The sequence below is a fragment of the Protopterus annectens genome, chromosome 7.part0 (assembly GCF_019279795.1).
Source record: "Protopterus annectens isolate FY-2018-M chromosome 7.part0, PAN1.0, whole genome shotgun sequence".
Taxonomy (NCBI): domain Eukaryota; kingdom Metazoa; phylum Chordata; order Ceratodontiformes; family Protopteridae; genus Protopterus; species Protopterus annectens.
The window spans coordinates 1,441,190,171-1,441,218,027 of record NC_056739.1 but is presented as its reverse complement, the minus strand read 5'-3'; positions in this window follow the sequence as shown (position 1 = coordinate 1,441,218,027).

Sequence of the window (27,857 nt, the reverse complement as noted above, 5' to 3'; positions counted from 1 at the left end):
CAACCATGTGCTTCCTGGACCGAGGCCCACTCACTTGTTGCTGTGAAGGAAATAAGAGGAATATGTAGCCATACCTATCCATAATATACATGAGCTGGCAATTATTACACATGTAGTGGAGTGATACACACAGCTGGGATAGCCCCTGTCATCCTAGCCTCTTGGATCCACTGCTCCAAGAGGTCCCCCTTATGCTGCTTCAGGTTGGCATAGTGATGTCTGACCTGCTCATCAGTTTGGGTATGCCAGTGGCACTGGTGAGGTCACGGGTAAGATGATCCCAATCTTCTACCTTATATTGGGAACCCTGGTACTGGTGCTGCAGCAGTCTCTGCTCATGGTCTTTGACAAGGAGTCCTGCCATGACTCTGGACTCTTGGATGCCCCAGCTCTGTGCCTGGAAGCACACTCACTCTCCCCTTTCTGCCATGGTGCCAGCAAGGGTAAGCTACAACCAGTTATGAGATGTATTCCCATCTGTTGGATATAAGTAGGGCCGAATTCCTGCACTTTGCCATGATTGGCCAGTTTTGAAAAGGCTAAGCTATGGGCAAACCTGCTTACCTAAGGTTGGCATTGTTTAAAGGGGTATACCACTGGGCACATTGAGTTAGCTTGCCTAAACATTGCTTACACCTCCTAAGCTGGCCTGTGCTATGCTTAGCGTTGCTTAAATTTGACTTTGCATTATATTTGTTTTTTGCAATTGATTTATTATTCATTACATCTTATATATATATGCCTGGTATCCATGATTCTTGTGTATATACACTGTATTGGGTCCTTGTGTTTAGTAAGGGACTTCAACACTCTATTACATTTACACCTCACATCTGGGCATACTTCAGTACTCCAGTTCACATATTTCTGTTATGTAGTGGGTTATAGAACATTTGATTGTATACTGATTCCTTTCACATGTTCAGTTTGATTTTACTATAGTGAGGATTTGTTTGGTGATGACTCATTCTTATGTACTGTTATGATGGTTTGGTGGTTAACTACTGTGACTATAGAGTATAGGGTCTTGTGTTCAAGACATGCAAGGCTGTTTATTTTATTGCTGGGCAGAACAAGGGCTATTGGATACAGAGTGATTAAGACACTTTTAAGCAGTTGTAAGCAGGTTTGCATGGGTTTGTGCAAGGGTAAGCACTGGTAACCTCTGGTTAATGATGCTTACAGAGACTTCACTTCAATATTGCTTAACCTGTGTGTGCATTGTTTACCCCTGCACAAACAGGCTTAAACCTGCTTACTAGTACTTACATATGCTTACTACTGCTTAATAGTGCTTATGCTTACTTACTAGTGCATACATCAGCTTACAACTGCACTGATTTAAACAGTAATGGCTAATGGTTCTTGGGAAGGTGGGGGATTTGGAAGCTGTATGGAGTTATCATCCATTACACATTTTACCTTCCATTTGTATCCATGATTCCTGTGTACATATACTGTATGGGGCGCATGTGATTATCTGTGGACTTTGCAACATTATGACACTGACACCTCACATCTGCATTTAATGCAATACTCTATTTCACAAATATATATTATTTAGTAGGTTATGTAACTAAAATATTGATCATAATGTGATTTGACATGGAAAATGGAATGTGCTGCAATGGGACTTGAACCAGGAATGCCTGCTCATACGGCAAATGCTCTGCCCACTACACTATTGATATACTACTTAATTTGCATATATCATCCTTGTTATCCTCTTCAGCAATTTAAGCTGCATTAACTGTAGCTAAGCGATGGGCAAACCCACGCACCTATGGTTAGCTTTCATCGAATTCATAAATAAATAAATGATATGTTTATTTTGTTTGTATTTACTATTGCTGTTGTACACGTGGGGGGATGTTGCCGGGGGTATGTGGACACCTATGAGCAGTCTCACTCATTCTTTTGGCCTTTCTGCTGTTCTTCATTGTGGGGGCATATATAGTCTGATAGGTTTGCTCTCAGACACACTCCCTGCACTCTTATACGCTCCATGTAGGATTTGGAGCTCAGGCAGCGCACCTTCATTAATATGCATGGCACGTTGTCATCCTGCCCCTAAATGGCCACTTCCGTTCAGGACTAAGCTAGTCCTGCATGGAAGATTAGTAAATCCTGGGGATAGTGTTCAATACATGAGTAAATAACAAGATAGGACAACATTCATAACTTTAATGAAAGCTTCTTTTTGTTTTTCATAACTCTAATACAATGTTCTCTGTAAATAGTTAATTTAACAAATCCTTGTTAACGTATCATTCTCATTATTTTCTTCTGAAATGTTAAATGTTAAATATTGGCAAGATTAAATTCAGGAAATTGTATTCCTTTTTTACATTTTAATCTAAAGTCTTACTACCACTTTTAAAATATAAAGGACTTGATGTGAAGATGGCAGCAAGTTGCTCTAAATCCTTATAAGACAAATGTAAATCTTTTTGTTTACTTCATTATTTTATTAACAAATGTTTTGTCATTTAGCAATAAGAAGGTACTTATTACTTGAAAAAGAAAAATTTGTGACATAACTGTTTGAAACTATATCTTATGTTCATAGGAGTTGATTAAGGTAATCAATTCACAGTCTAATGACACCTTAAAAGAACTGTTTAGAATTCTTACATAGGTCAGGAGAGTCATCACATCCTAAATACATTGTGCATTTCAGAAATTACAGGCTGAAGCATCAGACTAACAATGGCTATTGATTGCAGGATGGTAGAAGGTGGCTTCACTGACTTCTTCATTGAACCAGGAATTTTAAATTCCATGTTTGGTATTGTATATAGTTCTGATTATTTGTTAGATATGTGTAAAGTTAAAATTTAGTCCATAATAGAATACACAATGCAAGAATGTCTTTTCAAATATGTCTATATATAAATGGGTTTTGCTTAATGTCAATGGCCTTAATAACAATATAAAAAGGGGAAGTTTATGAAAATACCTTAGAACAAATAGAGTGGATATTGCATTTATACAGGAAACTCACCTAATTGAAAAGGATGTGAATAGTTTGTTTGTTAATGGTTATTCAATACTTGTCACATCTCACTATCAGACAAAGACGAGAGGCACTATGATTTTGTGGAAAAAATCCTTACCAGTACCTAAAATTATTGATTCATATTCAGACAAAAATTTTATGTTAAGTATGGCAACTTTGGCAATAAATAGAAAATACATCACCTTAGTTAATGCATACTAGATACCTGGTATCAGAGCAGGAACAGCAAACAAGTTGTTGTTGTTGTCTTTCAGCTTTTCCCGGTTAGGGGTCGCCACAGTGGAACTCCGGTCTGCTAATGATTGGCAGTAGATTTTGACGAATGCCGAGGTACCAGCACAATGTTCAACCTTCAACAAAGGCACACCCATTTACGCATGTCTGTCTTTCGAACACCCACCCAACCACGGGGAGGACATGCAGACTCCACACAGAAGGCACTCCCTGCACTCCAGCTGAGAATCGAATGGGAAAACCTCTTGCTGTGAGGCAACAATGCTACCGCTGCACCACCGCGGATTTAGGAACAGCAAACAAGTACTTAGAACTAATCTCATTTAAAGATAAAGGAGATATTATATGTGCAGGAGATTTCAACTGCATTCTTTCCAAGAATGACACTACTAAGAATAGCAACTTTGAAATGTCAGCTGCAGCAAAAAAATTAAATAACTTTATTAGCTCTTCAAATCTGAGGAATATTTATTCCATAAGAGAATCAGAATCCCTACAGTATACACATTACTTTTTATATGTATGGCATCCAAACATCTATTCATGAGATGTTTGTTACTTATAATTTATTATCTAAGATAATGGAAGTCAAGATCAGTACATGCCCACTGTCCGACCAAAACGCTATTTTTTTCAAAATCCACATAACACTCAGAGACCTGATATACTGGCAAAGGTTATCTGCATACATTACCAAATTAAAAGATTTCAGAGAAAGGCTGTTAAAAGAAATAAAAAACTTTATAGATTTTAATGATACAATGAGTCCTCTAGAATTATATTTTGGGATACACTTAAATCATACTTATATGCTAAAATCAAAAGTTGGTACTTAAACAAAAAGAAAAAAATGGGATAAGGAGCTAATACACATACAGTAAAAAATTGCCACATTAAAAAAGAACTTGGACAAAAAAGATGCTGCAAAACTTTCTGAAACAGAGCAACTGAATAGGACATATTCAGACATTTTAAATCACAAAGTAACAATAAACTTAGAAAAAATAAAGCTACAAACCTATACTATTAATCCAAAAAATCTGCATAGATTTGCATTTAAATCTAAAAGCCTGACAAAAGCTAATCATATTAAAGAAATTATAGACAATTCCATGAAGAAACCTAAACATGTAACAGATTTAAAAGAAATACTAGAGGCCTTTAGAACACATCATGAAACACTAAATAACACCAACCTTGAAAGACAATATTGATAAAAGATTAACAAAAGAATAAAACTCCAGACTTCTTAAGTCTATATCATTCAAGGAGCTTAAGGGAAAAATACAAAACATTAATAAAAGTAAGGCCCTTGGCCTTGATGGGCTAATATGGGAAATATATAAGATACTTCCAGATGAAACCTTAGAAATTGTAATAGATGCTTTTGAAGAATTTAGAAAGAAAAACGGCATTTTCCCTTCCTGGAAATATGCTATGATTCCACCCATTTTGAAACATGACAAGGATCCTAATTTTATAACATCTTATTGCTCTATTTCTCTTCTGAATGTGAACTACAAGATTTTTACATCTGCTCTAGCAGATAGATTAAATCAATTTTTACCAAAAAACAATAAAAGATGATCACACAGGGTTAATGTCACACAGGAAGGTTCAAGACAATTTAATCAGATTATTAACATTAATGGACTATGCAAACTAAAATGTGAGAGTTAACAATTATTAGCCTGGACTTGGACAAAGCATTTGATTCTTTGAGTTGGCCCTATTTATTTAAAGTTTTAGAAATGTATAACTTTTCCTCAGATTTTTTAAAATTATCATACATTAAAATTGGAGCTTTCATGTTAGGACCACTTAAAATAATGAAAGGCACCAAGCAAGGGTGTCCTCTATCACCCTAATTATTTGCTGTATCAGTGGAGCTATTAGCTAATTACATAAGAACTAATGATAAAATAAGCAGTTTCTTTGTCAATGCAAAATACAATTCCAAAATCCAGCTTTTCACTGATGATATCTTATTAACAACTGGGAACATAGATACCTCAACTGAACATCTTATAGAATCTCTTCAAAACTTTGAAATGATATCTGGCTTAAGTTTTAATCACAATAAAACAGAAACTATTTTGTTAAACAAAAAAACCAAACCCCATTCTGGACAGATATAGAGACTTTAATTGGGCTAACAATATGATTAAATATCTAGGCATAACCATTGAAGCAAAGTGGACACTAGGCAAACAAATTTCATAATGTTAATAGACACCATTAAAGATTACTTAAACAAATGGAATAAAATGTTATTCACCATAGAGGAAAGGCTATCATTACTTAAAATAATCATACTACCCAACATTCTGCATGTTTTTCAAGCCATTCTAGCACCCTTTTCCAAAAAACTAATGAAACAACTTAACTCTCTATTAATAAAGTTTTTATGGTTTCCAACAAATAAAAAATAAAACAAGGATTAGTCATTCATGGCATTACAGAAGTTGGGAAGAGGGTGGAATCTCATTTCTACATCTAGAACTATATACTGAATCAATTATTTTTTAACATTATAAGTCATTGGCTAAACAGCAAATATACTTCCAACTTGAAAAATCTACATAAAACAATATTACTAGACAATTGTGATGAAACAATAAACAATGATATGTTTTCTGAAGTAGAAAAAGTTTACCTTGTCATAAAAAAAAATGCTTTAATACAAGTAACAAAAACAATTTTTCTCCATTTGTTAATTACATAATAAACAATTTCAAACAGCTAATGTTCAAAGATTATAAGATGAACAGTCTTTTATTTATTATGTTTCCCATAGCTTTAACAAATAAATGCTTGGAATCTTATAACATGAAAAAAACAGAAGAAATGAAAGGAAATGGGCTAGTTTTCTGGTATCAGATTCTTGATCACAATTATATATAAGATGCAACCTCTCTCATAGCAAGATATAACATAAATCAAAACAACTGGCTAAACATATACACTTTTAGAGAACATATCCCCCAGGATTCACTAATCCTCCATGTAAGACTAGATTAGTCTTACACGGAAGAGCTAGTCTAAGAGTAAGTTGGCAGAGCGCCATGCATATTAATGAGGGAGCGCTGCCTCAACTCTAAGGCTAACACAGAGCGTGCACAAGTGAAGGGGGCATGTCGGACTGCTGAGCAGTCCAAAAACCATGCCCCTGCAAGTCTGACACTCGGGAAATGTCTACTTACATGAGCGAGTCTGCTCAAATGTGTACATACCCAACACTACACTCCCCCACATTCTAAACCCCTGTACAATTATAAAATGTAAAAATTATTATTTTTTTTATTATTTCCGATAAAGCTGCCCGTATTTGCGCGTGTTTGCATGGGTTTGCACATTGCTTAGCTACAGTTAGCAGTTTAGACACTGAAGAGGATAATAAGAAACTTATATGCAAATTAAGCAAAATAGCAATAGCATAGTGGTAGAGCCTTCGCACAAAGAGGAGGCATTCTCCCTTCGAGTCCCACCACTCCCCCCTCTATTTTCTGTTGGAAATCTGTATATGAAAATAATTCCTGACATTTATCATTTAAATTTGTTACTTATAATTTATTATCTAAGATAATGGAAGTCAAGATCAGTACATGCCCACTGTCCGGCCACAATGCTATTTTTTTCAAAATCCACATAACACTCAGAGACCTGATATACTGGCAAAGATTATCTGCATACATTACCAAATTAAAAGATTTCAGAGAAAGGCTGTTAAAAGAAATAAAAAACTTTCTAGATTTTAATGATATAATGAGTCCTCTATAATTATATTTTGGGATACACTTAAATCATACTTATATGCTAAAATCAAAAGTTGGTACTTAAACAAAAAGAAAGAATGGGATAAGGAGCTAATACACATACAGTAAAAAATTGCCACATTAAAAAAGAACTTGGACAAAAAAGATGCTGCAAAACTTTCTGAAATAGAGCAACTGAATAGGACATATTCAAACATTTTAAATCACAAAGTAACAATAAACTTAGAAAAAATAAAGCTACAAACCTATACTATTAATCAAAAAAATATGCATAGATTTGCATTTAAATCTATAAGCCTGACAAAAGCTAGTCATATTAAGGAAATTATAGACAATTCCATGAAGAAACCTAAACATGTAACAGATTTAAAAGAAATACTAGAGGCCTTAGAACACATCATGAAACACTAAATAACACCAGCCTTGAAAGACAATATTGATAAAAGATTAACAAAAGAATAAAACTCCAGACTTCTTAAGTCTATATCATTCAAGGAGCTTAAGGAAAAAATACAAAACATTAATAATAATAAGGCCCTTGGCCTTGATGGGCTAATATGGGAAATATATAAGATACTTCCAGATGAGACCTTAGAAATTCTAATAGATGTTTTTGAAGAATTCAGAAAGAATGATGGCATTTTCCCTTCCAGGAAATATGCCATGATTTCACCCATTTTAAAACATGACAAGGATCCTAATTTTATAACATCTTATTGCTCTATTTCCCTTCTGAATGTGAACTACAAGATTTTTACATCTGTTCTAGCAGATAGATTAAATCAATTTTTACCAAAAAACAATAAAAGATGATCACACAGGGTTAATTTCACACAGGAAGGTTCAAGACAATTTAATCAGATTATTAACATTAACGGGCTATGCAAACAAAAAAGTGAGAGTTAACAATTATTAGCCTGGACTTGGACAAAGCATTTGATTCTTTGAATTGACCCTATTTATTTAAAGTTTTAGAAATGTATAACTTTTCCTCAGATTTTTTAAAATGATCATACATTAAAATTGGAGCTTTCTTGTTAGGACCACTTAAAATAATGAAAGGCACCAAACAAGGGTGTCCTCTATCACCCTAATTATTTGCTGTATCAGTGGAGCTATTAGCTAATTACATAAGAACTAATGATAAAATAAGCAGTTTCTTTGTCAATGCAAAATACAATTCCAAAATCCAGCTTTTCACTGATGATATCTTATTAACAATTGGGAACATAGATACCTCAACTGAACATCTTATAGAATCTCTTCAAAACTTTGAAATGATATCTGGCCTAAGTTTTAATCACAATAAAACTGAAACTATTTTGTTAAACAAAAAAACCAAACCCCATTCTGGACAGATATAGAGACTTTAATTGGGCTAACAATATGATTAAATATCTAGGCATAACCATTGAAGCAAAGTGGACACTAGGCAAACAAATTTCATAATGTTAATAGACACCATTAAAGATTACTTAAACAAATGGAATAAAATGTTATTCACCATAGAGGAAAGGCTATCATTACTTAAAATAATCATACTACCCAACATTCTGCATGTTTTTCAAACCATACTCGCACCCTTTTCCAAAAAACTAATGAAACAACTTAACTCTCTATTAATAAAGTTTTTATGGTTTCCAAAAAAATAAATAAAACAAGGATTAGTCATTTATGGCATTACAGAAGTTGGGAAGAGGGTGGAATCTCATTTCCACATCTAGAACTATATACTGAATCAATTATTTTTTAACATTATAAGTCATTGGCTAAACAGCAAATATACTTCCAACTTGAAAAATCTACATAAAGCAATATTACTAGACAATTGTGATGAAACAATAAACAATGATATGTTTTCTGAAGTAGAAAAAGTTTACCTTGTCATAAAAAAATTGCTTTAATACAAGTAACAAAAACAATTTTTCTCCATTTGTTAATTACATGATAAACAATTTCAAACAGCTAATGTTCAAAGATTATAAGATTAAAAGTCTTTTATTTATTATGTTTCCCATAGCTTTAACAAATAAATGCTTGGAATCTTATAACATGAAAAAAACAGAAGAAATGAAAGGAAATGGGCTAGTTTTCTGGAATCAGATACTTGATCACAATTATATATAAGATGCAACCTCTCTCATAGCAAGATATAACATAAATCAAAACAACTGGCTAAACATATACACTTTTAGAGAACATATCCCCCAGGATTCACTAATCCTCCATGTAAGACTAGATTAGTCTTACACGGAAGAGCCAGTCTAAGACTAAGACGGCAGCCTGCCATGCATATTAATGAGGACGCGCTGCCTCAACTCTAAGGCTAACACGGAGTGTGCATGAGTGAAGAGGGCATGTCAGACTGCTGAGCAGTCCAAAAACCATGCCCTGCAAGTCTGAAACTCGGGAAATGTCTACTTACATGAGCAAGTCCACTCAAATGTATACATACATAACACTACACTCCCCCATATTCTAAACCCCTGCACAATTATAAAATGTAAAAATTATTTATTTATTTTTTTATTATTTCTGATATAGCTGCCCGTATTTGCGTGTGTTTGCGTGGGTTTGCACATTGTTTAGCTACAGTTAGCAGTTTAGACACTGAAGAGGATAATAAGAAACTTATATGCAAATTAAGAGAAATAGCGGTAGCATAGTGGTTGAGCCTTCGCACAAAGAGGAGGCATTTTCGGTTCGAGTCCCACCACTCCTCCCTCTATTTTCTTTTGGAAATCTGTATATAAAAATAATTCCTGACATTTATCATTTAAATTTTTGTTAAAAGCATTGAAATGACCTATGTAGTAGTGAACAAATTATATATATATATATATATATATATATATATATATATATATATATATATATATATCAGAAGGTAAAATGGTTATGCATACTGATGGATGCATGAGTAATGTATCTTAAGCAATGTGAAGCACTGCTAAGCAAAGTTTACCAGTATTAAGCATATTTAAATGTAATTGATGGTAGTTGAGCACTGGGTTAACTAGCGCAATGGCTTTGCATGGAGCTGCGCATCGTGCAAACTAGCTCAAACAGAACATGTTTGCGCATAGTTGCGAACTGCGCTAACCAGCACAACTTCAGGCAATGTTGGGCAATGTCAAGCAATGTAGAGCACCATAGAGCAACATGGAGCAATGTAGAGCAACATCGGGCAAAGTTGAGCAAAGTCAGCTAAACACAGCCACACCTCCTAGCCGGTCTGGCCAGTAGTAAAACAAAAAGCAATAACAGGACTCGAACCCAGGATACTGTGCAACATAATCACAGTACTGAACCACTAAGCCATGACAGCATTTCACAACCATGGACCTTCAACACACACATACATATCAATGGAAGTTTACCCATTGCTAAGCAGGTGTGCCTTCAGCAGATTTTTTTTCAAAACTGGCCAATCACAAATAAGTGCGGTAAATGAGGCACATTTAAGCTCTATAGGTGGGAATACTTGCCATAACTGGTTATAGCTCCCATCTGCAGGCAGCATAGCCAGTGCTGGAGAGGGCTCTTGATTTTGAGCACAACGTTGGGGCATTGAGGAGTCAAAAGTAATGGTTTGGCTCCTTGTCCATAATCATGAGGATAGACTCCTGTGGGGCCAGTACCAGGGCACCCAATACAAAGCGGAAGCCTGGGATCGTCTAGCTCATGAACTCACCAGTGCCACAGGTGTCCCTCTTACTATTAACAGGTCAGACACCACCACACAGACCTGAAGAGACGCAAGGAGGATCAACTGGACCAGTGGATCCAAGAGGCCCGTGGGATGGAAAATGCCCCACTACTGAGTAAGTAGCCATGGAATTAAGTATGTAAGAATTGCTATTCTAGTCTATACTATGGATAGGTATGTCTCAATATCACTTCATTTACTACACAGTTGCAGGTGTCTCCGCTGCAAACCAGCAAGCCTATGCAGATAGGCTGCTAAGGCTGCACGACCAGGCAGGTTAGTAATCATTCTGCATGTACTGTTATATAAAATAAATGAGAGAGCCTGAAAAAAAGTGTTTTAACCCAATAAATAAAGGTATAATAATTCTTTAATAATTATTCTGCATGTACTGTTATACAAAATAAATGAGAGAGTCTCTAGAAAAGTGTTTTAAGTCTTTAATAAAGGTATAATTCCTGGAGTGTGTCTGTGTCATTTTCTGTGATATGTTGTTGTACTTTTGCATTATAGAAATAGTACTGTTGTATTAAGCGCTGCTAACCCACACTTGGGTAGGCCCATATAAAGTGGATGAATGGAGTGCCAGTAGCTTTTAAGCATATTTACAGTCCTCAACAGTTGGTTTATTCCCAGCATGTACAGATTAATCTGGCACATGAGTAGCTTGGTATTGTGTTCCCCAGAAATGTCAGTGTGCTGCCAGAAATGTAGGGAGCTGTTAACATATAACTGATAATTTCACCTGAACATATCTACATAATTATAGGAAAGTAGAGCTGTCAGTGTACCATCTCAGCAGTAGTGTGTCTGAGCAACTCACAAAATATGTAGCAGTAACATCTGCATCCCGAACAGTTTGTATGTCAGATATAGCTCATGTATATAAAGATCTAGCAAAACCCATTTCACAATTTAAGGACAATTGGGTAATGTAATAATACATGTAGGGGACATATAACTGCAGTTAATAGGAATGTAGTGTAAACTAGAAGGATATATAAGTTGTTAATGGAGCTATCTTTTTCCACCCTAATGTATGTGCATAAAAAATGCAATTCCACACCTCAATGGGTATGTCTAATCTCAAAACATTTGTTGAGACATATGTCCTATTGGTTTATAAATATCTGCATTTATTTCAATGCATGTGCTCTGTTCAAATACCACAATATTTTTGGCCTGTTGCCATCTATTAAACCTGCATGCTGTTGTAATGTCCACTGTTGTTCTATATATGTATGTATTATGCTTGCTGTTCAACTGTTGGAACTCTGGTGTGTTGAGTTAATGTGAATACTTCTGCATGCTGTTATAACTAATTGGGAATGCTGTTGACTGTTACTAACCCATATTTTCATTAAATCCTCCAAAACATAGAACGTATGGGAAGGTCGGTCCCAGTGGACCCACCTGTCCCACCTCAGCTGGTCGATGGCACCTGGCACCAGCAGGTCCGGTGCCCAGCCTGGGACCTCCTTCTCCGTTGGCCCTGTGCCACCTTTGGATGGAAGCACTGCAGGGGATGGGGCTTGTCCACCCATGCAAGCATGGGTGGAGGAGGGCCACCTATCACCCTCCTAATGGTCTGGGCTGTGGTGCGTAGAGAGATCGAGCATTCTGTCGCTGATCCTCTATGCCAGCTTGAGGCACGAGTGGTGCGACTCATGGCTGAGCCTGCCCCTCCTACGCAGCCCCCAACACAGCCATCCTCTGGGCTGTGAAGGTGCAGTGGTGACTGCCCATGGGTGGGGATCTCACTTCCACTGTTGCCATCTGTGGGCTCATGGGCTTGCGATTTCCAAACATGCTTCCCCATCAATGGTGCTCACCCATCACGTGTCATATTCCGCCCCTATATACGTCTTGTTTGTTTTGTCTGTTTACCTCCCCAACCTACCTTCCCAAATATGCTTACTTTCTCTACCCCACATTCCACTCTCACCTGAAAAAAAAAAGGGCAATTTGCTCCCAAAAAAAAATATGCCCCATACATAGCTGCCCATTTTGCACACATGTCCGCTGGACACATAAAATGTAATTTAATTGGCAGTACAACATACTTTGTTGTCATCACCTCTCTCTCAGGGGTAGAAGGTTTCATATTTCCCTCCAAATTTATTGCATATGCACAGCTGTTGCTGTTAAAGAAATGGGCAGCTATGGACCTTCCCTACACCAATCCTGCACATCCAGAGCTGTTTTCCCTACTGTCTTTCCCTCTTTGTGCCCCTTTTTCACCACTTTCCTATCTCCCCATTTTATTTTCTTTCAAAGAAATGAGCGCGGGGGTTAGCAGGAGTAAGCACTTTAAGCAGTAGTTAGTGGGTTGGCGCGAGTGTGCGCTTGTTTGCACTTAGCTAAGAATTGCTAAGCATTGCTAAGCATCGCACAAATCCATGCAAACCCACTCACAACTGCTTAAAAGTGCCTTAGTCACTCTGTATGTGAGGGCCCCTGTTCTGCTCAGCAGCAAAATAAAACACCTCTGTCATTCTCGAACCCTGGACCTTGTAAACACCGTGAAGTACCACTAAGCCACGGCAGATATACAACAAGTTGGTGCTGAAATAAATATATATGCATCAGAGTGAGTAAATGTAAAGAAAAAATAGGAATGCCATAACACACAACTTGTTCTGTGGATCTTTACCAGCAGTTGTTGTGGAATTGTATTACATGACTGTGATAAGAGAAGCAGCCATTCTAGCAGGAAATAATGTTACAGCAGCACTTTACAACCCCCATACAGTATCATAGCAGGGCAAGCACTGGCATATATGATTAGGGCAGAGGCCATACCTCCCAACTCTGCCTAATTTTCAGGGATGTTCCTGATTTTGAAACAAATTTTAGCTGTGTCCCTCTGAATCCTTCTAAAAAGTACTGACATTGGCCAGAAAGGTGGTGAGTTACACTTAATGAATAATGACAATAAGTAAGAGTTAGACACTGCTTGTACTTCATAAAAGGTATATTAATCCATATGCTCTGGTTCTCTCAAAGTCTCAACTTAATGGCACTAATATTTTAAAGGTGTACTTCACTTTTACCTACTTTTCCCTGAGTCTGTTCAAATATGTACCTGAGTGTTTGAGAGGCCTGGCAGAGGCAGAAACACACAGGCATATCAGCTTTTCTGCTGTTACACACTGTGCAAATAGCTTTGGAAGGAGTTCCAGAAGCATACCCTTATGTAGGAGTACAACACTGAAATACAAAAGGATGTAGCCATGTACTGGTAGCAACCAACTGTGACAATGCCATTGTTCCAGTGCTGAAAAGACCGGTGTGGTGCACAGACAAAGAAAAACAGGCTAACCTCTGGCTGACATGTGGATAGGTTTACAGTTGGGAGCTACGCAGACAGACCACTTGCCTTGCTAAACTAATAGGTACACAGCAACCCTTTAAGTCCAGCAAGATAAAATTCACATAATAATACATAATGCTCTCTGTACTTCTGCACCCTTACCCAAATGTAGAATATATCTGTGTGTTTAGGGTCTAGCAAGGAAGTAGGTAGGCATACTCAGTACTGAAATTTGTCCAGTTTTCTTGAGCAGTCTGTGCTAATGTCAACACTAAAAAAGAACAAACTGTTCAGAAGTGAGTAAATTAATATTCACAGTATAGCAGTTCACAAACAATTCATGTGCCAAAGGAATACATCTCAATAACCAGTTTTGTATGGCAGTTAATTGTACAATTAGAAATAAAGTACATACTCCCATGTATCTTGGGTTAGCATTTTGAGGGGTGAGTACATTTCTACATTGACAAGTGTGTACTGGAAGCAGCAACATTCAGGTCTGAGTACAGCATTTAAATCACTGGCTACACCTCTGGCTTCAGATATAAGAACTATACCAACCTTCTGCCTTAAACAACGATGTCCGCAGCAAACAAGCATGGTCCCCATCTTGGAAAGCTGAAAGGGCCATGCCTACCTGAGGTAGCAATTTATAGCATTGGGTTGCTATGACAGTGATTACTGCAATTACCACACTGCAGGCTGCATGCAATTAGCAAATGGTGGCCATCAATTGGTGCAGAGGCTATCACATGCACATGTGCAAATACCTATAAAAGCAGGCTGTAATTGCTGCCAACAAACTCAATCACTCTATTGCAGAGACTGACAGAGAGAGAGAGACAGAGAGAGAGAGAGAGAGAGAGACAGTGAAAAGCAAAAGGAAAAAGAAAAAGAAATAATACCAACTCATACAAAGGAAAGGTATGTAACAGATATGTATTTACTGGCATGTAGTAGATGTTTTTGAAGAGTACTCTACATAATGTGAACCATTCATATGTGGCAGGAGTATGTATCTATGCACAGATGTCCTGCTTAACTACTGCCATGGACAATTCAGTGTGTACCTCTGGACAGTGGGACATAACTGTGAAATGTGTAGCTCAGCATTAAATGTCAAACATCTGATCCATGTTATCTGTGTTCTGTACAGTAGTGTGGCCAATGGCTATTTGGGGGATTAGCGCAAACATTTATATAAACATGGGGGTGACAGAGTAACACATGCATGATAGTCATATTAAAGTGTAGCTTAGCACTGGCAACTGCTGTACCATGCTAATATGCTAATCTAGTATTTGGAGCTATATATACCCCCTTTAATGTTACTGTGTGTTCACATGTGACACCTGTTCATGTTGCAGCAAGGCCCAACAGTTCAGCTGTGAGGTCCAGGAACTTACGACAGTGTGGACCTTGTGTGTGTATGGCACGCACATACGGATATATATATATATATATATATATATATATATATATATATATATATATATATATATATATGTTTCATATTTATTAACATCTGTATATGTGCATAGAGCAAGGGACATATTGCAACTGTTTGTGAAGGGTGGACATATATATGTTGGTGAAGGTTGTTATGTGCATATTTGTATGTAGGTTTTAGTGTGTGACAAACAAAACAGCATACAGTGCTGGTATATGACGTGGTGGTTAAACACTGTGGGTGTTTTGTTCAGTTTGCAATGTTGCAGCCAGTCAGGCCTGCTAAAGCTACCTGGGCTGTGAACACTTTCAATGCATTTCTCACAAGACTGTGCAATATTATTACATTACTGTATACCTCACATCCTTTGTATAATTGATATTCCCACCATGAAAGGTGGACTGTATATGAGCCTATATGTATATGTATATGTACACCAATGGATGTGTATATGTATGTGTGTATATATATATATATATATATATATATATATATATATATATATACAGAGAGAGAGAGAGAGTCATATATACTCATACACACCCACATCTACTTGTTGCAATAGATTCTATGTAAAGTTTACTGTGTGATGGTCAATGTGTTGGTGAATATGTCAAAGATGTGTATTTGTGGGATAGCCTAGTGGGAAATTGTTTCTGTCATGGTATTATGGGTCCTTGATTTGATCCCAGCAAAAGCTGTGTGTGCTGTTGCTAGGCAGATAAAGCACTATGGCATGCAGTCTGATGTAGTCCCTTGCTGTTAACTGGGGTGTGTCATTGGAGGCTAAAGCACTACATGTATGCTTATTGATTGGTACTGATGTTGAATCTAAATCCTGTATGTACTGTAGTACTACTTGAAGCTCTGGGCCTAAACAGCAAAGTATGGTGTATGTCCACATTGCTTGGAACCACTGTTTTGCGTGGTCCCTGTAGTCATCACAGATTACATACCTCAAGCTTAAGGTTTTGTAAGTACTGACACACAGTACTGTATGGTACACACATAAAGCTTGTCTGGGTTGACATACCTTTGTGTCTTGTAATTATGTCTGATGTGTGTGTGGGTATGCCTGTAACATGTCCTCTGTCATATGTGTGTTACAACATATAACTGTGTATCTAGCAGCATTTATAGTTTACTACAGCAGTATGCCACCTATATTCACAATTGTGCACATATTTTGGCCACGGGTTTGTCATCAACAAGTTGTGTGGTATAATGGTAATACTGTAACTGGACCTTAAAAACATTGCAATGGATAACATATTTCTTTATGCATTGGCTTGATCTATATCTGCTGCGGCTAGGTGGTGCATTGTGCTGCATACAGTGTGCTTGTATAGTCTTATATAGTGATTTTATTTTGTTGCTGTGCAGAATATGGTTTATTATATAGAACGTGCCAGGCACTTTCAAGCAGTTGTGGGGTGACCACTGATAAGTGGTAGTGAAAGTGTTTAATCTCAGTCAGCTAATAGGTTGCTATATATGGCAGTTCAGTGTTATCTGTACTGTATAATGTTAAATGTGCCATATGACTTGCTCATGCATATCTTTTCTTTATGTCTTCCAGGGATCATGGCATACCGTAGAAATCCTAGCTACAGTAGTGCTGAAGATGAGATTCTTACCAGCTGTATGATTCAGCACTACAGCCTACTATTCTCCAGAACCAGTCAAGACCAGCAGAAGCGTACTGCAATGTGGCAAGATGTTGTCTGGAGGCTAAATGAGGTAGGCCTGCATAACTGGACATATGAGCAGGTACGCCACCACTGCAGTGATCTACTTGGAGATGTCCGTCAGTGTGCTTCTGATGTACGGAGACAACAGCTTGCAACAGGTGGTGGGGTTAACATCCATCCCCCCTCACCAGAGTGGAGGAGCTGCTCCTGAGCCTGTTGGCATCTGCCCAACAACAACAGCAACAGACATTTACCATGATGGCGGTTGGAGCCACCCAGCAAGAACACATGGATCATGCAGGTAACATGGCATATCTGTAGACCACTGTTACCTCTATTGGTAGATCATGCATATGTGAGATGTGTACTATGTAGTTAGAAGATGTGGAGCCTGTTGTTGTGCAATACTGATCATTCGGAACATAATCTGTAGGCCTATGAATGTAAACTGTTGTTCTACTGTAAGATTGCAAACCCACAGTAGCAATACCACAGTTGTTGCCACTGACAAATTGTCTCATATCTATGTAGGTCCCTCTGGTGTGAGAGCAAGGCAGTGGACAGATGCTGGTGAGTGTGTTCTACATTTATTATTGCAAATAAAAAGTGCATGTCGTAGTTAAGGTGTAGACCATGTACACATGTAACACACCTACCCATAATGCATGCTGTGCATGTTTGCTGTGAGACCACGCACATCTCACTAATGTGATTAGCTGCCTCAAACACATGCAATACACAGACCATCTCAAACAAATGTGGCTACACTGTAGTGACCATTGGATAGGCAGAGTCGATACACAACATGCACATAACATACACAACTATGTCATACACAGAGCATGTTAACATGCTGCACATGAAGGTTTCACAAACCCTCTGTAAAGTCACACTCCAGTAACCCAAATGTCATCCACACAGCACACATAATATACCTGAGGGGTAGAGGCCTATCATGGGGCAGTAAAACACTCTGCAACACACAACACATTCATGTTAGGAAATGCTCTTTATTGGCATCCTTACAAACCCATGTAACAACTGGTTGTGAAATGGTGAATGTAGCCATGGTAGTGCAGTTCCGGTACAGCATGATAGGTTCTGGTTTGGAACACATTTGTAGCCTTGAGTGACCACATGATGCTTCATGATGATGGCTTATGGTACTACACCCCATCCAGTTATTGTAACCACAGTACTACACATAGCTTTCATTGCTATACACCTCTGTGTTGTGTGTGTGCAAACATATGCACCTCTAAACAATATGCATACCAATCACCATGTGCACAACTGACACATATATGTCTTGTGATTCTCTTGAGTGGCTAGGTCATATGACACAAATTGGATATGTATGACGTTTAAATTTGCAGTTGTGTTTTAGCATGCCATGTCATGGATGACACTGGCATGTCCACAATATGATCTACACTCACCATAACTACTGTACATTGGCTATGTAGACCAATGGTATTCCATCAGTTATACATGCACCACTGATGTTGTGTGTATACACATCATGCATGAGCTAAAACTGTGTCCAGAATTATTTGCTAAAACACAGAGGCTCTAATCAGAATTGGATATCTATGTAACACACAGATACACATCCAGCCATGGTATGTAGACATGTGAGTGATGGTGCACAGTACATTACGGAGTTTTGAATACTTGCACAGCAATGTTGTGTCCATGTATGCATTGTGTTCCAGGGGGAGGCCAATCACCAAACAAGAAAACACATGCATCACAGCCATGTATACTGCTAGTAACAAGGACTGTCTGCACTTGCACTGCATGCTGTTGAGCAACACATGTCCTGCATACTGACATGTGTGATATGACTGTGTTGCTTGTGATACTGTACCCCACCATCAATTGCTATTGAGTATGTTCTGAGATTGCTGGTGGTGTGTGTGTGTGTGTGTGTGTGTGTGTGTGTGTGTGTGTGTGTGTGTGTGTGTGTGTGTGTGTGTGTGTGTGCGTGTGTGCATGTGTGCGTGTGTGTGTGTGTGTGTGTGTCTGTCTGCTTTAGTGAGGAGTGTATTTGTGTGTGTGCATGTGTGCATGTGTGCATGTGCATGTGTGCATGTGCATGTGTGCGTGCACACATGTGCATGTGTGCATGTGGTCTGACATCATGTACAGGTCTTAAAGTGTGTTTCCTGTTTTCCTCTCACAGGTGCTGAGGTGGGGCTGGTTCAGTGCAGCAGGGAACCTGATGTCACTGACACAGATAGTGATAATGAGGATAGGTGTGTTGAGGTACAGGCAGGTTTGTCAGGGTCTGTTGTTGGGCCACCAATTGACAGTACACAAGTCTCCACCCCATCCATGCACACAGTCATACTGCCTGTACATCCATCATCACCAATGCCCTTAGCAGAGGGACATTGTACAGTCGGCACTGGCCAGGACAGTGTGGTATCTATGGCACATGCATCAGGACACAGTAGCCATAGCCAGAGGTCTGGAATGGTACCACATAGGCAGATGCCCAGGGGTTTTCGTCAGAGCACTGCTGGTCATCATGCCCCTGGCAGACGTGCCACAACTCTTACAACCACACGCATGTTCCAGGCTGTCATGGAGGCACTGGCACATATGGAGCAGTAAACCAGACAGGGACTAAGGGCACAGAGGGCTCATAACACCTCTGTAAATGACAGTATCTGTGACCTAGCAGGAGCCATACGTAATTACACTGAGGTCATTGATAGACATTGGGGTGAGACATTAGATGTCCTCCACAATGTCATGTCCATGTGTCAGGACAGTGCAGGATAGTTCAGACGTCGACGTGGACATATGCCAGCAACATCATCAGCTGGCAGTCACCGTGGACGTCCATCAAGTCATAGCTGCTCCCATAGTGCCAGTACCAGCCCCAGTGATGTTGGGGGGGGCTGTCCATAGACCATCCTAGAAGACCACGTGCACGTGGCTCTGGCCAGTCCCAGCAGGGACCTGGATCCAGTGGACATATGTCAACCTCTGAGGATAGTACTCCTTCTGGATTAGTACCTAATACTGTCTGTAGCACCCCTGCCAGGCACAGGTTCTGTATCTGTGGCCAGAGATGGTGATCTGTAAAGCCTGCCAGGTACAGTCTGTAGCTGTCCCACAAATCCCCATATATGGCAGCCACATGGTGGAACTGTGTGCATGCAGACACACACATAAACCAGACACCTAGGGTAAACACATACCCGTACACATTACATCCACATTGGCCCATAACAGTATTCTTGGCACTCGCACACACACTCATACACACTTGTCGATTGTATGGCTCAAAGAAGGCCTCTGGCAAACCAACAACACACCCTGTGCATATGATGAAACCTGTGCCACCTCCTGTCATCTGTAACATTAATGCAGGAACAGGCTAACATGGTGCTGATGCACAGGGTGACTTTATTACAGTATAGCAATGTTTTAATGTAGAGCATGTTGTCAGCAGTAAAGTGTAATGATATCCTTGAAGGTGTAGCTAAGCAGGCACGATGCATTAAAGCTATAATTGTCAATGTAGTATTGTTTACACCAGTGTTTATTCCAATTGTGTATTGTCTGCCCATGTGCCACTTAGCTGATGTGTGTAGTTTTGTCAGCATGTGTTATAGAGTGGACATTAAGTGTGGGATGTGTGCAGCACTGATTTGCAGGTGTACATTTGTGAACATGGTTGAGGTGCACTGTCTGCATGTACATGTATATTGGACACATGGGCAGGGTGACATGCCCTGTATTAGACAGTGTTAACATTCCATAGTTTCTATTGGTGGCCAGTATGCATTGTACTACACACATTTTGGAATGTGAGTACACGTGTGTGTATGACACGGTTTGACACTGTGCTGTGGGTGATACTGTTGTTACTATCTGTCATTGATTTGCATTCTGGTAGTATACATAACCTCAACAGCCTGCCCATAAACAATTGTTAGATGATTGCTTGACAACTGACACACAGATGTAGGACACACAGTAACATTTGTAGCCTTCAAGTATTATTCTATGCCAGTAACAAGTGGTATTCACCTGCACTCAGTCCTGGGACCACTCCTGTTTGGCATATAGCTTTCTTAGGTACAAGCAAACACAGTAGGGATATGTCTGGCCACATTTGGTAATGCATACTGTGGGCTATAATCCATTTTCCAGATGACACACACATCCTCCAAAAGGGTATCATACAGACAGATACCTGGTGTCAAACCCATGCTGTAAAGCTTTAAGCCAAATAAAGCATAGTCATCCACTTTTACAAAACATAGTATCCCCAGAGTACAACATAGGTAGTAGCCCCCAAAATGTGGAACAGGTACTGATGTATACATAGAGCCATGTGTTAAGTCATCTCTCCTTTGATAATCACATTTCCAAAGGGTTTTGGGAATCCCTCTGTGGATCACATAAGCAATAAGGGGTATGTATGCATATCCACAAAGGTTGTTGAGCACCTATAATAAATAGCCATCTTTTGAAACCTTCTGTCCCTTTCATGCTGCTGAGCATCTGCTGCTCTGTGTAAGCCCTATTGGATATTTCCCTGCGGTTTTCTCCTGGCCACAGTGCAGGTAGCACAGGTTTGAGGACCTTAACAGATACCCTGCAACTCTAACTATCTGTCCGGAAGCCACCATTTTAAGCTTAAAATAATACCACTGAACCCTAGTGGATTTTTCCCTGTGGTTTTCTCCTGGTCACAGTATAGGCAGCACAGGTTTGAGGACCTTAACAGATACCCTGCAACTCTAGCTTTCTGTCCGGAAGCCACCATTTTAAGCTTAAAATAATATCACTGAACCCCAGTGGATTTTTCCCTGCGGTTCTCTCCTGGCCACAGTACAGGCAGCACAGGTTTGAGGACCTTAACAGATACCCTGCAACTCTAACTATCTGTCTGGAAGCCATTTTAAGCTTAAAATAATACCACTGAACCCTAGTGGATTTTTCCCTGCAGTTTTCTCCTGGCCACAGTACAGGCAGCACAGGTTTGAGGACCTTAACAGATACCCTGCAACTCTAACTATCTGTCTGGAAGCCACCATTTTAAGCTTAAAATAATACCACTGAACCCTAGTGGATTTTTCCCTGTGGTTTTCTCCCGGCCACAGTACAGGCAGCACAGGTATGAGGACCTTAACAGATACCCTGCAACTCTAACTATCTGTCCAGAAGCCACCATTTTAAGCTTATAAATAATACCACTGAACCCTAGTGGATTTTTCCCTGCGGTATTCTCCTGGCTACAGTACAGGCATCACAGGTATGAGGACCTTAACAGATACCCTGCAACTCTAACTATCTGTCCGGAAGCCACCATTTTAAGCTTAAAATAATACCACTAAACCCTAGTAGATTTTTCCCTGCGGTTTTCTCCTGGCCACAGTGCAGGCAGCACAGGTTTGAGGACCTTAACAGATACCCTGCAACACTATCTGTCTGGAAGCCACCATTTTAAGCTTAAAATAATACCACTGAACCCTAGTGGATTTTTCCCTGTGGTTTTCTCCTGTCCATAATACAGGCAGCACAGGTTTGAGGACCTTAACAGATAACCTGCAACTCTAACTATCTGTCCGGAAGCCAACATTTTAAGCTTAAAATAATACCACTGAACCCTAATGGATTTTTCCCTGCAGTTTTCTTCTGGCCACAGTACAGGCAGCACAGGTTTGAGGACCTTAACAGATACCCTGCAACTCTATCTGTCTGGAAGCCAACATTTTAAACTTAAAATAATACCACTGAAGTATGTGTCCTAGTAAATAACTACTACATAAGCTAATAGTTTAATTAATGCTAGACATTATAAGCACAACAAGAATTTACAGTGTTTTTTTTTTTTGCTAGTCACCATGAAAAGCAGACACCAGCAGCTCCTATCCTTTCTCTTTGGTTACCCACTATCCTCATACTGTTTCTGTTTATATTCTCCTTTTCTGCACTTTACCCATCCCTGGATTCATTTCTAGTCTCACTCATAATTGCCTTTCATAGTGCACCTGCCCTATTTTACTGTCTTCAGACTTTTACATATTAATGTTTTTTTTATGTTTTGCCCTGCTTTTAGCTGCTAGTAATACCTCTCTCTCTCCCCCTGCAAAGCCCCTCTCTATTGTAGCTTTTTTAACCATACAGCACTGGGTTTCCTTCAAGTAAATCTACTTGTGTAGCTTGAGGCCAGTGTCCTTTTGTAAGCTTATTTATGCTCATATTTTATTTATTTTTATTTTATTTCTGGTGACTATACCTTTTAGAAACTTTATATCTTTGTCTCTCAAGCTAGTTTTTCACTATCTTTTCTGATTGTTTCTATTACTTCATCTTGACCAGGGTGCTAGCCTCACTCCGTTCACCCTCACTACGCTCGGGCTCACTTCGCTAACCTACCCCATTTCTACCCACCCCCATTACAATTACCTTTATACCTAACTATCCCTCCCCTTCCTGTCCCACTAGCCACTACAATTCCACTTCCTGCCTATTGCCATAACCACCTTACTAATCTGTCAATTTTGTCAACACCACTTCATCTATACCACTGTCTCTCTACCTACTCTATCTGACCATATTTTATTCCAACATGTATTATTTTTTAATATCTTCTACACTACTCCTTATTCTCTCTATCTCCACCTCTTACCACTCCAATCTCTTTGACCCACTCCTATGTTCACCAACTTCTCACGCATACAACATATATCCAACTACTTCATCTTTTACTATCTCCCCTAATCTCTTTACTACCTCTATCTCAAGTCTATATAAACTATACATAATGCAGGTTTTTAAACCTTCCCACAAAGTTAAGTCAAAACTATACAAACTCCATCTAGCATCTACTACACACTCTCTCCTCACTAAAAAACTACTTTGTTCTGGAGATATCCATCCCGACCCTGGCCCCTCTTCTCTCCCCAAAACTACCTCTACACTGCCCCCAATCTTACTCCTTTAACAGTCAGCAACCTCAGTCAAAACAATCATCTCCATCCAAATACTTAACTATTTACTCATTGAATATTCAGAGTCTAGCAAATAAAGTCACTGAGCTGCACTCATGGATAGCTCTCAATACCCCTCACATCCTCTCCCTATCTGAAACCTGGCTCAAGCCACACATCTCAAATAGTGAAATACTCCCACCAGGTTATAATATCTTCCGATCTGATAGACCTATAAAAAAGGTGGTGGCATGGCCATCCTCTACTCAAACATTCTTAACCTCTCACCATACCCTTCCCCAATTCCTGACTTCCTCCCAGCTGAAATCATCATCCTTAACTGCCATCTGAATCCCCACAAAAAACTTGCAATTGCCTCTATCTACCTTCCTCCTGGTAACAATCTGCCCATACTTGAAAACATCCTATCCTGGTTCTCCCACAACATACCATATGAGACACTTATCCTTGGTGATGTCAACATTGATTGGTCCAAACTCACAACTGACTCCCCCCAACTCAGTATCCACCTACACGGCTTCCACCAACTTATAACATCTCCCACTCACTTCCATAAAAATTCCTCTTCCAGCTCCATCATAGACTGGATCCTTACCAATTCCCCACACCAATACCACAATCCCACCACCTTACCTGACTCCCTCAGTGATCATCTCCCTACCACCATCTTAAGACACTACTCCCATATTCCTAAACCCCACCTTATCAAAGACTGTCGAAAACTATTGACTTTAAATTCATCCCAATTTAACTCCATTCTCCACAACATAGATTGGTCCATTCTAAAACACCTCCCCCTAAACGATGCTGTAAGCACTTTCAATAGCATCTTCATGAATACTCTAAACTCCTTAGCTCCCTCTAGGAAGATCAGAGTAAAATCAAACCATGCTTCCTGGCTCTCCAAAGAGACTAGGTCCCTTATGAAACAAAGAGATCATGCTTGGAAAACCTGGACAAAAACTAAGCAACCACCTTTTCTTCAAAAATACAGGCGACTGAGGAACCTTGCCAAAAAACATACAACTAATGACAAAAAGTTATACTATAGCTCTGCTCAGCTTAACAACAAATCCAATCCTCAAACATTTTGGTCAACTCTCAACAACATCCTCTATCCTGGATAGCCCTCTAATCCCTCCCCATACCCTAACTCTTCCTCTCAGGAAACAGCTACCCACCTGAATAAACACTTTATCTCTCCCATCCAAAATCTGGTAACCTCTAAGCCAAACTCTACTTCGACACCCGCCTCTCCAAGTCCCACTAACACAACTTTGTTTTCTTTTGAGCCAGTTCCCATTACTTACATCAAATCTCTACTACTCAAGCTAAAACATTGCTCTCCTTCCACTGACAATCTATCTCCTACATTCCTTAAACTTGCTGCTGACTCAATTGCCTATCCTGTATCTATACTAATTAATCAATCTATTCTGGAATCAACTGTCCCCACCCTTTGGAAATCTTTCTTCACTATCCCTCTTCATAAAGGTGGAAACTCTACTGACCCCTCAAACTACCAACCCATTGCCATTCTGTCCTCCCTCTCCAAGATATTAGAAAAATGTATTCACTCACAGCTTCTCAATCAACTTCTCACACACCACTTACTTACCCCTACCCAACATGGATTTCGTCCTCACCACAGCACCACCACTGCCCTCCTCTCCTTCACTCTTATCATTGCAGAGGCCCTAAATAAAAATAAACTAATTTCCTGTCTCTTCCTAGATCTCTCCAAAGCCTTCGATACTGCCTCTCATCCTCTACTACTATCCAAACTTGCAAATCTTCACCTATCCCCCTCCGCACTTGCCTGGTTTAATAGTTACCTATCTGGCAGGGAACAATCTGTCAAATGGCTCTCATCCTCCTCAGCTTTCCTTCCCATCTCCACTGGTGTTTCCCAAGGCTCCATCTTGGGACCCCTTTTGTTTAACATCTTCACCTATGATCTTTACACCTCATGCAAAGAATCCTCCCTTATTCAGTATGCCGATGACTCCACACTTATAGCCATCTCAAATAACATTCCTGAACTACACTCCCTGACCCAACAGGCCTGACTATCCACGGAACAATGGCTCTCTCACAACCTAATGATCCTAAATCCCAAAAAGACCAAACTCCTACTTTTCCTTCAAGGTTCTCTTTCTCATCAAAAAAACCTCCTTTTTTATTACATCTTCTGACAATACAAATATCCAACCTGACACCCACACAAAACTCCTAGGAGTCATTATCGATGACGAACTCAAGTTCAACCTACACATACTCCAATGTATAAAAAAAAAAAAAAAACAGAAACTAAGTCTGCTATATCGTTCCTAACCCCTTAATCTAGACTTACCCTGGGCCAGGCACTCCTCCTCCCCTCCCTCTTATATGCCGCCCCAGTTCTTACCAATATCCAGGCCTCCACTCTAAACAAACTGCAACAGACTTACCATAAAATAGCCAGATTCATTACTAACTCCCCATACAACTCACACCACTGCATTTCTTTAAACTCTCTTCAATGGCTTGAACTTCCCCAGTTTCTGCTATCTTATCAATTTCATATGCTACACTCTATTCTTTATAAATCCTCCTTTTGTCCATCTCTATCTTCCTTAGTCTCCATCTACATCCCATCCCGGACCCTCCATACTTCTAACCAACAATTACTCAATATCTACCACCCAAAAAGGTCAGTAAGTAAACTACTCTACAAACACTCCCTTGCCCATGCTTGGAACAAACTTCCCCTTGACTTACATTCAATCTCCCACACCTCACACTTTAAAAATGACCTAAAAGCTTATTTTCTCAATTCCAGAACCTGCCCTTGCCATGACCCTACCTAGTCTTCCTTCCCTTTATGTACCCTCAAAAGGACCATACTTAGTACCTCATTACACATCTCTCTCCAATGTGTCTACTATGCATTTGCACAATTTTATGCAAACAAAAAATGTTCATTGTTGACCTATTGAACTATATCAATGTACAATTGTTACTTAGCTTCTTTTTAATGCAACTTTAACTTTATGCATGTATCCCAACATATGTGAATTGTTTTGCTGTAATTGCTATTATATCAATATTGTTTAAAATTCTACTTGTTTTAAAATGTATAACTGGAGCTTTTCTCCTCGGGTCTCTACTGAAAATGGGCCACAAGCCCAGTTGGACAAACCTGGTTAACAAATGTCAATAAATAAATAAATAAATATTGACAGACTGCTGTTTTTGAACAGGTTTCAAATATACCTCAGGCATAAACCCTCACTCACACTATTCAATAGAAACTGTAATGAGTGCATGTGAAACGGATGACGTAGGCCAGGCTTGTCACAAGCATACAGATGTGACCTAAGATCTGGAAAGCGGCAGCACACTCTGGCAATGATAACAGACATGTTCATGGAGAAAGCTGGGTTCCCACCTATGAAATAATTGAGAGCACATGTATATATATGTATTTGCCACACAGCTACCTGACATGTGTAATGTACATACCTTTGTCATTGTGATATATCATACAGTAGTTAAAGAAAATCTCATGACACATTAACCAACAGTGTCACACACAGTCACCACGCACAGGATTCAAATCCCTATCAAACTACTTTATGATATTAAAGCAGTATGCATTTACATGACACGCTATACACATTACTGGGAGTTCTCCTTTCAACAG